Below are 14,999 nucleotides of genomic sequence, written 5' to 3'. Positions count from 1 at the left end.
AGCGATGTTGGAGGGAAGCCACTCATGAATACCGTATACGTCCACAGGCCCTCGCGTGCCCATATGTATCGACCAACCGCCGTCTCATGAATACCACTGAGTCGAAATTTCCGCAGTATCGGTGGATCATTGAGTGGGAAAACGTCTCGGTGCGTTTATAACCACCAGTAGTCCGCAGCATGTGGCCGAAAGCTGTAAACAGGACCATTCTGACCAATGAAAAACTGTGAGGCATACCCCTGTTTCAGGCATTGAGCTAGACACTCTGGAACGCAGTATTTTATGTTAAACGGTCGTGGCAGTTTGGGAAACTTACTAAACAAACACTCAGTATGATCAACAGAAAAACAAAGAACCATTTTAACCCAACAACTATCACGGCACCAGACTTCAGTTCGTTACCTGATGGATAGTCGCTCTCATAGCTCACGCCACTTTCCCCCCCTGATACGCGCCAATAAGTTACAGTATCTAACGTATCTATGGAACAAACATGAGAAAACAATAAAAATACCATAACATAAAGAAATATTTTGAACTTCCTAACCATAGCATTCTCCTAAATGTCTTCAGGGACCTTAGACGAGTGTTACACCTTGTAAATGACTATTGGTTGCAAACCCTACGGGGATTGCTGCTGTCAGTAAATATTGGTCAATATAACCAGTTTCCGAGCAAACATTACGAAGGTACCTACACGCAGTGGACCTTTTGAGTCGCAATTTACCATTTGACACATAAAGTTGAACGACTTCATTGAGCCAAACAACACAAAAATTAGACAACAGCTGACGTAATAGTGTACATCCTCACAATTTGGAAGCTCTACGGTATTTAATCATCAATGAGTTGCTTCAATTGGGTATGTCACACCTGAAGAAAGTGGCGTAACCTCATCGACCCTGAATTAAGGCCATTTTTATTCTAAGGTAGACTCGAATAGTTGAGATTGACACACCTAATGTTTTCTCAGCTTTCTGTTTTCCCAGATTTATATGATCTGGACCATGTCTGCCTTTTCTCCTTGTCTATAGTTATGAATACACCTTCCTATTATTCCACCCGTAGTTATGGCAACGCTAAGTACAGAACAGGGTTTCTATGCATGTTAAACTCTGGATGTGGTTGATCTAGGAATACTTGTAATTGTGATGATGAACAGTTGCGACTGGGGCTACTCGCCACCAATGAAATGCAGCAAGGATGCGCTGAGTTGAGGTAGACTGAGAATCACTGGGCTGGAGGATGCATACGGTTCCTACCAATACCCCCTCCTGTGGTTAGCACATCATCCGTTCACCGTTTCCAATAGCAGATGGGATGCAGTGAAGATGATGCCATACCGCGTGCCACTAGAAGCATCTAATTCAATCCTACTTGCAGGCGTAGATGAAGCAGTCACTTTGAACACTGATTAATCCAAACTAATCATGGGTGAATAGGAACGGCACTACTGCATAAGAAGGGGAAGAGTCCAAAGTGGACTCCTCAGATGCGATGTATTCTGCATTCAAAATGTTCAAAGCAACAGAGAATGAATATCAATCAGTGAAATAGGGCGGAAAGAGCGCACTAGTGTTCAACATCGAGTTCACATTTTATCAAGCATCATTTAAAGCAAAAGTTGCAAAGCCCCTACAAGGTTGAGATGATCGAGAGAGATGAATGCTAGCAATGAGGAGAAATGCTATTCAACCCAAGGGGCTTCTCTTAGGTCCCCGCCATCTTGGTGACCACCAATAATTACGATATGAAAGGCGTTGCTTTCAAGTTAAGTTGGGTCAAAATTGCTCTAATATAGAATGAATAATGTTAAGTAATTTTCATCACACTGTCGTATCGGGGACATAAAAGCACCAAGAGACAGTTTTTTATTTTATTTTTTAGCTTCATTCCGTAATTAGATATGTGTAGTATCACACACTGTGAAGGGACTCGGCTGTGCAGTTCCACGTCTTTTCCGCGCAGCTGAGCCCGTTAGATGGGGCTTCAACACGTGTGCGACAAGTAATTGCGTAAGATCCACTTTGGCTTCCCTCCCCTCAACCCCCTCCTGCTGTCTCTCGAGAAGTTACTATAGTCCGATTTAAATTAGTTGGCAGTTGACAGCTAGCGGGTTGCTTTGTTCACGCCAGCAATATACCAGTCTTTCGCTGCACAAAGAATTATGCCTCCCAGTCCTCCGTCAGTCGTTACCGTCATTTGTTTAGTGAAGTTTTTATTTCTGGAGATAGAGGGAAACGAACGAGTCGAAAGTTATGAGCGAAAACCATTCTGATACCTCTGGCAGCGGAACACTTGAATCGGCGCTGTTTTTGCTAAGATTGTAAGGTAGGCAACTTTCAGAAGTGATAGTATGGACCAAAACAATAAAAAATGATTAGCAAACGTGGGCTATAAAATGCATAGATTAGGAACTATGAGCACTTGTTCAATAAGGGAGATGTAGTTCACACTTGCGAAGATGAACCCACAGGTATGCGTTTTAGAGCCCATGTTCGCTCGATATTTTTTTTGACTTTGTCCATACTAACACCTCAAAGAGTTGCATATCCTGCATTCTTAGCAGCAATACTAGCGGTACATGTATTCCAGTGTCAGAGGTATCAGAATGATTTTCGGTTGTAACTTTCAAATCGTTCGTTTCCGAACCAGGGACCCTATTACAAATTGATACATTCATGCGTCTCCATCATCTCTGAGAGTTTGTAACATCATCACGGAATTATCTTGTATATAATAATTTTTTCATAGTGCGGGGCCACAGTCATAATATATTTATTTAAAGTCAGTACCGTCATTAGACTGTTGTTTATTTACAGTGTTACATTTACACTTACACAATCATGATTTCGGCTCCAAAGTGCCATTATAAAAAATTTTAAGCGTTAGACACATTGTCTAAGAGTCGATATTTCTGGCCGAGCCTACTGCTTTGTTTCATTACTGAGTACACCATCTTCAGTAGTCAGCAGTAAAACAAAGCAGTAGGCTCTGCCATAAATATCGACTCGTACACAGTGTGTCTAAATGTGTATTTTAATACGACACTATGCCATCTTGGGCAATTTATAACACTTAAAACACTTGATATTGTCACTTTGACGCCGAAATCATGATTGTGTACGTGTAAATGTAGCACTGCAAATAAATAACAGTCTAATGGCGGTACTAACTTTAAAGATTCTGTATATACATACATTTACAGACACCGGCGCCTACAACTTTGTCGCTCCGTAGCGTGTTGGATGACGTCTCTGGACATGGGTTCCAATGTAAAATTGATCTGCTAAGTACCCTCTACCACGTCTAGAAGTGTGGAACACCCGGCATAATTGGTGCACGAATAGTTCACATTATTATATATTGCATACGCCCAACCGTTTTCATTTGAAATGTCGTAAATATTTTTATAGCTACTGAGAATCCACCATCACAGATTTTCATGACTGTCTGTATGAGTTTAAGAATCTGTATGGAGGCGGGAGAAATTATTTTATACGTTTTAGTGCGATTTAAAAACATGCTATAAAAAATTCTGTTTTATGTAAATATTTTTTTTTCAGTCACACTCGGTAACAACCTCTACAGCGATGATTTATTCCGATGTTTAAGCCCTCATCATGGTGTAATCCCTACAGAGAGAAGGACCGTCAATTGTATACCGGGTGGAGAAAAACAGCTTGATAACAAGGTTGGAACGGAACAGTCGTTACCGAACCGATCAAAGCGTTCCAAATAACCAGAGTTCGGAAATGCAAAGTTGTGGAGCTAAGACCGTTAAACGAGAGCAATCAGCGACTGGCGCGCTACCGTGTGTGCATTTAAACTAACTTGCTCTAGCTATACTTATTATGCTAAAGGGCGTATTGACTCAATTAGCTGGATGTTTTCAGCTGAACTATGGAAGCTAGGCAAACTTTGAATTCCTATCCATGGCTGGTTACGTCAGATGAGAATTTTCTGTGTGGGTAAAAATTGTTTATTAAAACTACGCTAAAATGACCATAATGCTCTTAATTTGTTAGATAATTATCTTTATTGTAGAAACAAATCTGCAGTAAGGTATTCGACATGTAGTACTGTTGGAACAGTGTTATTAATAATGAAATCTTAAGGTTACACATTGCAGTCTATGCATTTTATAAATTAAAGTCTCCCACGGCGTTTTTATGACTGTTTGTGAAGGCTGCTCTCAGCAACTGCTGTAGGGATTTTGATATGGTTTATACTAATAGATACACTGATTCTCGAGGAAGGCTTGTGAATACAGGGTGCTCGGATATCCCCGTTACAAGCCTCTAGGACGTGTAGAGGGGAGTGAATATATACAGGGTGTTACAAAAGGATACGGCCAAACTTTCAGGAAACGTTCCTCACACACAAATTAAGAAAATATGTTATGTGGACATGTTTGCGGAAACGCAAAATTTCCATGTTATAGCTCATTTTAGTTTCGTCAATATGTACTGTACTTCCCCGATTCACCGCCATTTGGCCCAGTTGAAGGAAGGTAATGTTGACTTCGGTGCTTGTGTTGACATGCGACTCATTGCTCTACAGTACTAGCATCAAGCACATCAGTACGTAGCATCAACAGGTTAGTGTTCATCACGAACGTGGTTTTGCAGTCAGTGCAATGTTTACAAATGCGGAGTTGGCAGATGCCCATTTGATGTATGGATTAGCACGGGGCAATAGCCGTGGCGCGGTACGTTTGTATCGAGACAGATTTCCAGAACGAACGTGTCCCGACAGGAAGACGTTCGAAGCAATTGATCGGCGTCTTAGGGAGCACGGAACATTCCAGCCTATGACTCTCGACTGGGGAAGACCTAGAACGACGAGGACACCTGCAATGGACGAGGCAATTCTTCGTGCAGTTGACGATAACCCTAATGTCAGCGTCAGAGAAGTCGCTGCTGTACAAGGTAACGTTGACCACGTCACTGTATGGAGAGTGCTACGGGAGAAATAGTTCTTTCCGTACCATGTACAGCGTGTGCAGGCACTATCAGCAGCTGATTGGCCTCCACGAGTACACTTCTGCGAATGGTTCATCCAACAATGTGCCAATCCTCATTTCAGTGCAAATGTTCTCTTTACGGATGAGGCTTCATTCCAACGTGTTCAAATTGTAAATTTTTACAATCAATATGTTTGGGATGACGAGAATCCGCACGCAATTGTGCAATCACGTCATCAACACAGATTTTCTGTGAACGTTTGGGCAGGCATTGTTGGTGATGTCTTGATTGGGCCCCATGTTCTTCCACCACGCTCAATGGAGCACGTTATCACGATTTCATACGGGATACTCTCCCTGTGCTGCTAGAACATGTGCCTTTACAAGTACGACAACATGTGGTTCATGCACGGTGGAGCTCCTGCACGTTTCAGTCGAAGTGTTCGTGCGCTTCTCAACAACAGATTCGGTCATCGATGGATTGGGAGAGGCGGACCAATTCCATGGCCTCCACGCTCTCCTGAACTCAACCCTCTTGTCTTTCATTTATGGAGGCATTAGAAAGCTCTTGTCTACGCAACCACGGCACCAAATGTAGAGACTCCAGGGCTGCATCAGCGCATCAGGGATTCCATGCGACGGAGGGTGGATGCATGTATCTTCGCTAATGGAGGACATTTTGAACATTTCCTGTAACAAAGTGTTTGAAGTCACGCTGGTATGTTCTGTTGCTGTGTGTTTCCATTCCATGATTAATGTGATTTGAAAATAGTAATAAACTGAGCTGTAAAATGGAAAGTAAGCGTTTCCGTACACATGTCCACATAATATATTTTCTTTGTTTGTTTGTGAGGAATGCTTCCTGAAAGTTTGGCCGTACCTTTTTGTAACACCCTGTATATTTTGAATAGGAACCCATGTCCGGAAACGTAGCGTTTCCGTGCTTTGAAAACGTGTTGGTAACGGGACCACTTTGCAAGTAATAGAGTAGGCGTGACCCATTACATCATTTGTTTTACAGTTCCACTCATTAATAGCCGAAGAAATCGCTCGTGTGACAGGTTCTCTTCAACGTGATGCAGTACTCTGTCTTCCGCTACGCTGAGTGGCCGCACGGTTTGAGGCGTTGTGTCACGGATTAAGTTAGTTTAAGTTAGTGTAAGTAGTGTAAGTCTAGGGACTGATTACCTCAGCAGTTTGCTCCCTTAGGAACTCACACACATTTGAAAATATGAACACCTTCTTCCAATTAGGGTGTGCGGCGTCTCTTTGGAGCACCACGGTCACGCCTGCTGATGGTGAAGGTACCCTTTCTCGAAGCCGTTTGTAATTGTAACGAAAAGTGTAAAGGGTGGAGTCGGACGTCGTGGAGAACGATCTTGAAAAAGGCGACCAGCAGCATTTCCATCACTGTGAGCTTCCCATTCAGAAGGATCATGTCGGTGTGTTCTGCAAACGTGTACTCAACCATGTTGCTGTAACGCTCGCAGACACGTGAATGAGGCTCGAACCAGGTAAGAAACTAGGACAGACTTCAAATGTCATCAGCCGATCCGACGTAACAATCCCCACCATGTCCACCTTGTTGCTTACCTACCTAGCAAACGTTTTTTCAAACGGCTGTAGCACGGAAACCGTACGGTTCCGGACATAGATTCTCATTCAAACTATTATGTACTCACTCCTCTCTAAAAGACCAAGAACTTTTTAACGGGATTTTCCGAACTCCCTATACAGGGTGGTCCATTGATCGTGACCGGGCCGGATATCAATTGGGTTTTTAAAATAGGAACCTCACTTTTTTTTTATTACGTATTCGTGTAGTACGTAAAGAAAAATGAATGTTTTAGTTGGATCCCTTTTTTCGCTTTGTGATAGATGGAGCTGTAATAGTCACAAAAATATGGTAACAGGTAGGTTTTTAAAATTAAAATACAGAACGTAGGTACGTTTGAACATTTTATTTCGGTTGTTCCAATGTAATACGTGTACCTTTGTGAACTTATTATTTCTAAGAACGCATGCTGCTACAGCGTGATTACCCGTAAATACCACAGTAATGCAATAAATACTGAAAATGATGTCCGTCAACCTCAATGCATTTGGCAATACGTGTAACGACATTCCTCTCAACAGCGAGTAGTTCGCCTTCCGTAATGTTCTCACATGCATTGACAATGCGCATGTTGTCAGGCGTTGTCGGTGTATGACGAAAGCAAAAATCCTTCAACTTTCCCCAAAGAAAGAAATCCGGGGGTGTCAGGTGTGGTGAACGTGCGGGCCATGGTATGGTGGCCCGACGACCAATCCACCTGTCATGAAATATGCTATTCAGTACCGCTTCAACCGCACGCGAGCTATGTGCCGCACATCCATCATGTTGGAAGTACATCGCTATTCTGTCATGCAGTGAAACATCTTGTAGTAACATCGGTTGCACATTACGTAGGAAATCAGCATACATTCCGCCATTTAGAGTGCCATCGATAAAATGGGGTCCAATTATCCTTCCTCCCATAATGCCGCACCATAAATTAACCCGCCAAGGGCGCTGATGTTCCACTTGTCGCAGCCATCCTAGATTTTCCGTTGCCCAGTAGTGCATATTATGTCGGTTTACGTTGCCGCTGTTGGTGAATGACGCTTCGTCGCTAAATAGAACGCGTGCAATAAATCTGTCATCATCCTGTAATTTCTCTTGTGCCCAATGGCAGAAATGTACATGACGTTCAAAGTCGTCGCCATGCAATTCCTGGTGCATGGAAATATGGTACGGGTGCAATCGATGTTGATGTAGCATTCTCAACACCGACGTTTTCGAGATTCCCGATTCTCGCGCAATTTGCCTGCTACTGATGTTCGGATTAGCCGCGACAGCAGCTAAAACAACCACTTGGGCATCGTCATTTGTTGCAGGTCGTGGTTGACGTTTCACATGTGGCTGAACACTTCCTGTTTCCTTAAATAACCTAACTATCCGGCGAACGGTCCGGCGCCTATGATACCGAGCAGCATAGATAGCACACGCCCGTTGGGCATTTTGATCACAATAGCCATAGATCAACACGATATCGGCCTTTTTCGCAATTGATAAACGGTACATTTTAACACGGGTAATGTATCAGGAAGCAAATACCGCCCGCACTGGCGGAATGTTACGTGATACCACGTACTTATACGTTTGTAACTATTACAGCGCCATCTATCACAAAGCGAAAAATGTGGTCCAACTAAAACATTCAAATTTTTTTCGTACTACACGAATATATATTAAAAATGGGGGTTCCTATTTTAAAAAAACGCAGTTGATATCCGTTTGACCTATGGCAGCGCCATCTAGCGGGCCAACCATAGCACCATCTGGTTTCCCCCTTCAAGCTAGACAAGTTTCGTTCTTTGTAGTTTTTTCGTTTGACGCTTATTTCGTGAAATATTTGGCCCGGTCACGATCAATGGACCACCCTGTATAAAGAAACATTAGTGGCTCTGAGCACTATGGGACTTAACATCTATGGTCATCAGTCGCCTAGAACTTGGAACTACTGAAACCGAACTAACCTTAGGACAGCACAAAACACCCAGCCATCACGAGGCAGAGAAAATCCCTGACCCCGCCGGGAATCGAACCCGGGAACCGGGACGTGGGAAGCGAGAACGCTACCGCACGACCACGAGATGCGGGCAAACATAAGTGAACTTCTATTCTAGCAAGTACAGTAGATCAGTAAGGGTGGTATAAGACAGTGGTGATAAAGAAAGCAGAAATTAAATTTTATGTCCTTTTTTTGCCTCATATCACATTTCTTTACAGCAAATGCTCGAAATTACTACCTCCAACATCGCTAAAAAGTGCAGTGAAGCACAATGACAACAAAAGAACAGAGCAACATCTGAGTCTGTTGAATGAACGTAGTGTTTAATGTAATCTTGCTTAAGGCCTGGCCAGACAGAATGCGGCCTGGCCGTCCGGCCTATGGCCTTGAACCGCAGCCGGCAGGCCGCACTGTTGAATCGCTCGTTACTGTATGGCGGCGGTCACACCGAGTGCGGCTTTGACGTACCGGCACTGCAGTCGGCCGCACCGCCCTCCGCCGGGTTGTCACAGATTACAGATTCGCCGCAAGCCGGAGCGGCTGCTTGCCTCTGTTGGCGCACTCAACTGCTCTGCTGTCACACTGGACGTAGCGGTTCAAATGGCTCTGAGCACTATGGGACTCAACTGCTGTGGTCATTAGTCCCCTAGAACTTAGAACTACTTAAACCTACCTAACCTAAGGACATCACACACGTCCATGCCCGAGGCAGGATTCGAACCTGCGACCGTAGCAGTCGCACGGTTCCGGACTGCTCGCCTAGAACCGCGAGACCACCGCGGCCGGCAAGGAAGTAGCGGCTTGAGGCGGTTTTTGTCTTGCAGCTCGTAGTGCACGCATCATGGACACAGAAAGACTTATAGAGGAGGTGAGACACTACAACTTTTTGTCTGATACACGCGATCCTGATTTGGAGGTAGAATACTTTTCCCTCGATATACTCTTGATAGAAAGCTGAATTCTCAGAAATAGTGTTGTCACTGTGACAACCATAACTTCCAATATCAACTACAGTAAACTCCGTAGTATGGATCAACGATCGCCAGGAGAACTAGCTAAAAGAACTGTTTGTAACAGAAGAACTGGGATCCACTATCCTTCGGGCATTTTAACCTGATAGGCTTTCCGTCTATGCTTCCAAGGCAGTCCGGAAACATCCAAAGTTCTAGAAAACCTTCTTCAGATTTCTTCCACAGCTCTGTTGTAGGAGGATGTAAATACTTGCGCTGTAGAACAGTCCATATTGCCTGGCACACTTATTTCACAATATCTGAGACTGTTGAACGTCCTAACCGAAAAGAAAAAGCTATGGTCTGGTGACTGTCGCCTGTAGTCAAGTATCTGGAAAAGATTAAAATCTGTTATGCTGATAGAACGAATCGATAAGTTAACGACCAAAAATATGTTTATTTAAATTCAATGACAATGGTATGAATACAATGAAACAAAACAATCTATTAAGTAGAAAGTTCTCTCTAGCGGGACATACGGAGCTAGATGTTACTATCGTTTGCTGTATTCGTAAATAGTGCAAATAAATTTATCACTCCACTCGTAACTACGTTGTGCGATAGCACTTTCTTCTGCCGAACCTTTCATATGATACAACAAAACTGAAATGGAATAATTTATATGACTTCTGTTTGAAGCACAAAGAGGCCACAAACGGTAAAACTTACCTCAAACAAATGGTTAGCCTGTGCCTTGTATCAATTGGCTTTCTCCAGTTCGTTGTGCACTTCTCGGTGCTACCTTTGTATCAGGCGATGCATTTCCTCTAAACGTTCTCGCGACATACGAAAACATTTGAAGAACCTATCTTCGTCAGACTCTTAGATCAATACACAGACGATGGTATTGTCCTAAGCTTTCTCTCTTGCTGTTAATGTCGTGCACCCAACATCTCTTCTTCTTGGTGCCATTTCGTATCGCTAGTGTGAGCTACTCATTTCTGCAATTAAAAAAAAAAAAAAAAAAAAAAACCTCACACAAAGATAACGCCTCCCGCATGAGGATTCCAAATCGTCTAACGCCAAGACAATCGCACTACGCTTAAAAATGGGGTTCGGCCCCTTCCACAGTGTTAACAGCTGAAGCATCAAGAGTCGCTGCGGCCGGCCGTTGCCTGTGTGGCGTCCCTGGCCGCTGACGGGTCCGGCCCACCGCTGCGCCGTCCGTCGCAGCGGCAGGCCGGATTCTATTTGGCCAGGCCTTTAGTTGGCCTTCTCTCGAGACGTACTGCCTGCACTTTTGGCAAACAATGCCCCGAGATTTCACCGCCCGACGTGGGCCACATATGACGGACTCCCTGCACTTCAGTATGGAAGTGCGCCAGTTCTCGGCCAACACTCTCACAACCTTCTGGATCAGTTCTTTGCCTCTTTGCTCTCCTCCCACCCATGGACTCATAAAATTCATGATGTATGCCACGCCGGTTATCAACATCAGCAGCGTGGAACAGTGGGTTTGACGGTCTGTGTCGAGGCGTTGACACACACATTCAGTATTGCTGCACGGCTGGCAGTTCACAGCCTTGCAGTCAACCCTACGAAGACGAAGGCTAGCTGCCAGCGTCACAAAGATGAAGAAGCTCTAACTTGTTTTTGCCATGGAAGATACCAGACTCGGCTGTCTGATTAACATTGTAATTGATTGCATAACCGCATTCAGATTTCCACATGGAATAACTAATGTACAATTTATCTTCCACCCAGGCAAAGCTGACCGTTGTGGCCGAGCGGTCTAGGCGCTTCAGTCTGGAACCTCGCTGCTACGGTCGCAGGTTTGAATCCTGCCTCGGGCATGGATGTGTGTGATGTCCTTAGGTTAGTTAGGTTTAAGTAGTTATAAGCCTAGGGGACTGATGACCTCAGGTGTTAAGTCCCATAGTGCTCAGAGCCATTTGAACCTTTTTTGAACCCAGGCAAAGCAACTCTGACTTGCACCGTGCAAGCGTTTAATATATTTTTCATAGAAAATCCTAAAAGCGAAGTACTTGATTTTTTTAATATGTAGGGTAGGCATCTAAGACGGGCCCCCACAGATATATCCAGTATCGATAAATATATCGAGGTGTGGTTTTCGCCGAGTTGTAGCGAACAATTTGGAAATTTTCTGGCGCTCGCAAATAATTTTTATCGTTTATAGCGCCGAATTACGACACTGACTCTATTTTTTTCTAATGAATGTACTTTTTTCCGTGGCATTCGAAAGAATCTTCTAAAATAACTTCAGCGACATAACATGTATAGGACTTCATCAAATAATATCAATATAACAATGCCGCAATACACTATACCGCCGTCAGGGGAGAAGATTCCACAAACGTCTGTCCTATTGCACGTAACTCAGGTACGATTCGTATGTTTCTTATCACGACTGTCATACCGTACTATAAAAAAAGAAACTGGAAACGGCGAAGTACAACAAGACGTGGGGCCAAGAGACAAGCAATGATGCCTTTATCGGGTTACATTGATTCTCGAACGTTCTCCAGATGAAGGACATCCCGGTACTAACGGTGCGACAGATACCCCGTAGGCTGCACGATTTTTATCGGTGATAAGGGATTTCAGCAGACGAGAGGTCGACTATGGAAGGCGGAGAGCAAAGGGACACGTAGAGGGAGAAAGCGTGACGCTCACAGATGATACGACTTCTCAGAGGAAGCTTTGTAGAACTCGTAAAAGACCCGAGTGTGGTGGCTCTCAGGACGAGGGCAAACTCTCGGAACAGTCGAGTGTCCTCACGGAATTGTACGCTCCACGAAGGGGATATGGGCCGGCCGGAACGATGGCCATCGTGGCTCCCGCGTTTCGCAGGATATCGACTTTCGAGCGTAGTGCTGGACGAACGGAGAGCTGGCGGACTTTGTGAGTGCAGAGGCGCCGCTGGACGTACCGCGAGATTGCCACTTCCGAGGTTCCCAAGTCTGCCGTCGTTTGGGATTCGGTTACTTTTATGTCGAGGCATCTAATAGCATTCTTACTCGAGTATGGGGTCAACATTTGTGACGTGGTAAGGTGGAATTTCACATTGCGAAACACTGAACTCATGAAAAAGTCCTACCGGAGACTTGCAACTCGAACAAATATGATGCAAGATCGCACGGCGAGAAATGAGAGGAATAGTTCTTACAAACCTAATACGTGCTGTAATTGGCGATTTTTGTAGTAGCACCTGTGAACTATGACTATCAAATACAAAAATGCGACGTTTTTGGTACGATTTTTTTTAGTCATCATTATTATGATACATTATGATACAATTTCATGATTACTCTACAATTCACAATTAACTGCCTGGCAGGAGGTTCATCGCACCACCTTTAAGCTATTTCTCTACTGCTACACTCAGCGCGCAGGAAAAGAGAACACTGAAATATTTCCGCGCGGGTTCTGATTTCTCCATTTATATTATGATGATCATTTTTCCGTACGTACGAGGGCGCAAACAAAATATTTTTACACTCCGAAGTGAAAGTTGGTGATTGAAATTTCATGAGAAAGTTCTACCGCAGCGAAAGACACCTTTGCTTTAATGACTGTGTAACATATCCGTGGCACTCTCTCCCCTGTTTTGCTATAATACGAGCTTCCCTTCTTTGAACTTTTTCGATGTCCTCTGTCAGTCCTGACTGATGCGGATCCCCTATTCATCGCGAAGTAGCACTTAGTAGTAGCAGTAGTAGTAGTAGGTTTATTCATCCGTAGATCTCTTTTTACAAGGATATAGGACATGTCAAAGTATTTATAAGTTTAGATCAATTTACAATAAGCTAATTCGTATAAAATAGTTTTTTTTTACAAACAACTTATTAAATAATGTAATGCCACACGGTTCAGTCATATCTCACTATCAGTCACTGCACACACTATACACACATTGTTTCATAACACTTCACTCACTACACACACAAACACACACACATACACACACTAGTGACCTCTGGGCCATTTTCTGTACCGCAACTTCCCATTTGCTATCCTAAAAAACTGGGTCAGTATCCCTCCATAATGAGTGAGATGTTGAGCTCAGAAGGAGGAAGAGGTGTTAGTACTGTGCTATGCATAGCTTGGGGGGAAATATTTTTAGAGAGGAAAAAAGAAGGAAAAAAACATAAAGTGAAGGTGTTATGTGGAATGTAGGATGTTTTATAATCATCATTATTATTATTTGTATAACATTTTTTATCAAACCTCTTCTCTGTTTTATCTAAGTAATCCTTGTATGTATAAAATGTATTGAATATCAGGTACTTTGTAGCTGCCTTTTTAACTAAGTGTATTTTTGCAATTTCTTCAATATGTTTTGGTAATTTATTGCACAGTTTTATTTCTTGGTAGAAAATGCTGTTTGAGTTTTATGTTTATTTTTTCTTGGTAAATGTAAGTTGAGTCTATCTCTTGCTGTATGGTCATGGACAGAGCTATTTGTGCAGTAATCACTAATATCATTTTTGATGTGTACAACTGACTGGTAAACGTATTCACATGGAGTAATTAAAATCCCCGAGGTTTTGAACAGATCTTTACAATGAGCTCGACTATTATTTTTTGGTTATTATTCTTACGGCTCTTTCCTGGAGTTTGAAAACTTTGTTCATATTTTGTGTGTTTGTTCCCCCAAAAAGAATGCCATAGCTAAGAATTGAGTGTACATATGAATAATATGTAACTAAAAGACACTGCATGTTACACACTGATGATAGGCATAACATGCTGATGTCATTCTGTTTGCAAGTACCTTTGTGTGTTCACACCACCTCAACTGAGAATCAATATTCAGTCCTAGAAATTTTGCATTTGTTACACAGTCCATAGAGGTGCCATTTACATTTAATTCAACATTGCCATTTTTCCTCTTGAAATTGAAATTCATGGCATTAGTTTTCTTTATATTCAATGTCACTTAATTGCTTATTGATCAATCATAAACGTCATTGAGAGTTTTATTTGCTTTGTCGGTAAGGAGTTCTCTTGTACCAAAATTCATCAATTATTTGTTGGATAATTCGAATATGTCTTCTCCTTTGGTTTTTATGCTCTTCAGCTCCCTTAAGTACCATTGATGTTACTTCGTACTGTGCTGACAAACGTCCTGTCATTGTGTTCCTTTTTCTTATCAGTTTTCTCATATGTTACTTTTCATGCCGAATCTGTGTCGAAACTTTTTTCCTTATCTCAACAGTCCACCTAATTTTCAACGCCCTTCTACAGTACGACATCCCACACGCTTCGATTCTGTTCTTTTCCGGTTTTCCCACGTTTCATGATGCACATCCCTACAATACTGTGATCCAACAGAAATTTCCTCATCAAATTAAAGTCGTTGTTTGACACTAGTAGCCTTCTCTTCACCAAATAGTTACAGTAAAATGTCGAGAAAAGGTACATCAGTGGTTAAAAGTGCTGCACAGGCCTGTAAGTGCAAACGTATAA

This window comes from Schistocerca gregaria, chromosome X, assembly GCF_023897955.1.
Source record: "Schistocerca gregaria isolate iqSchGreg1 chromosome X, iqSchGreg1.2, whole genome shotgun sequence".
NCBI classification, from domain to species: domain Eukaryota; kingdom Metazoa; phylum Arthropoda; class Insecta; order Orthoptera; family Acrididae; genus Schistocerca; species Schistocerca gregaria.
The sequence above is the reverse complement of the archived record's forward strand: the minus strand, read 5'-3'. Positions refer to the sequence as shown.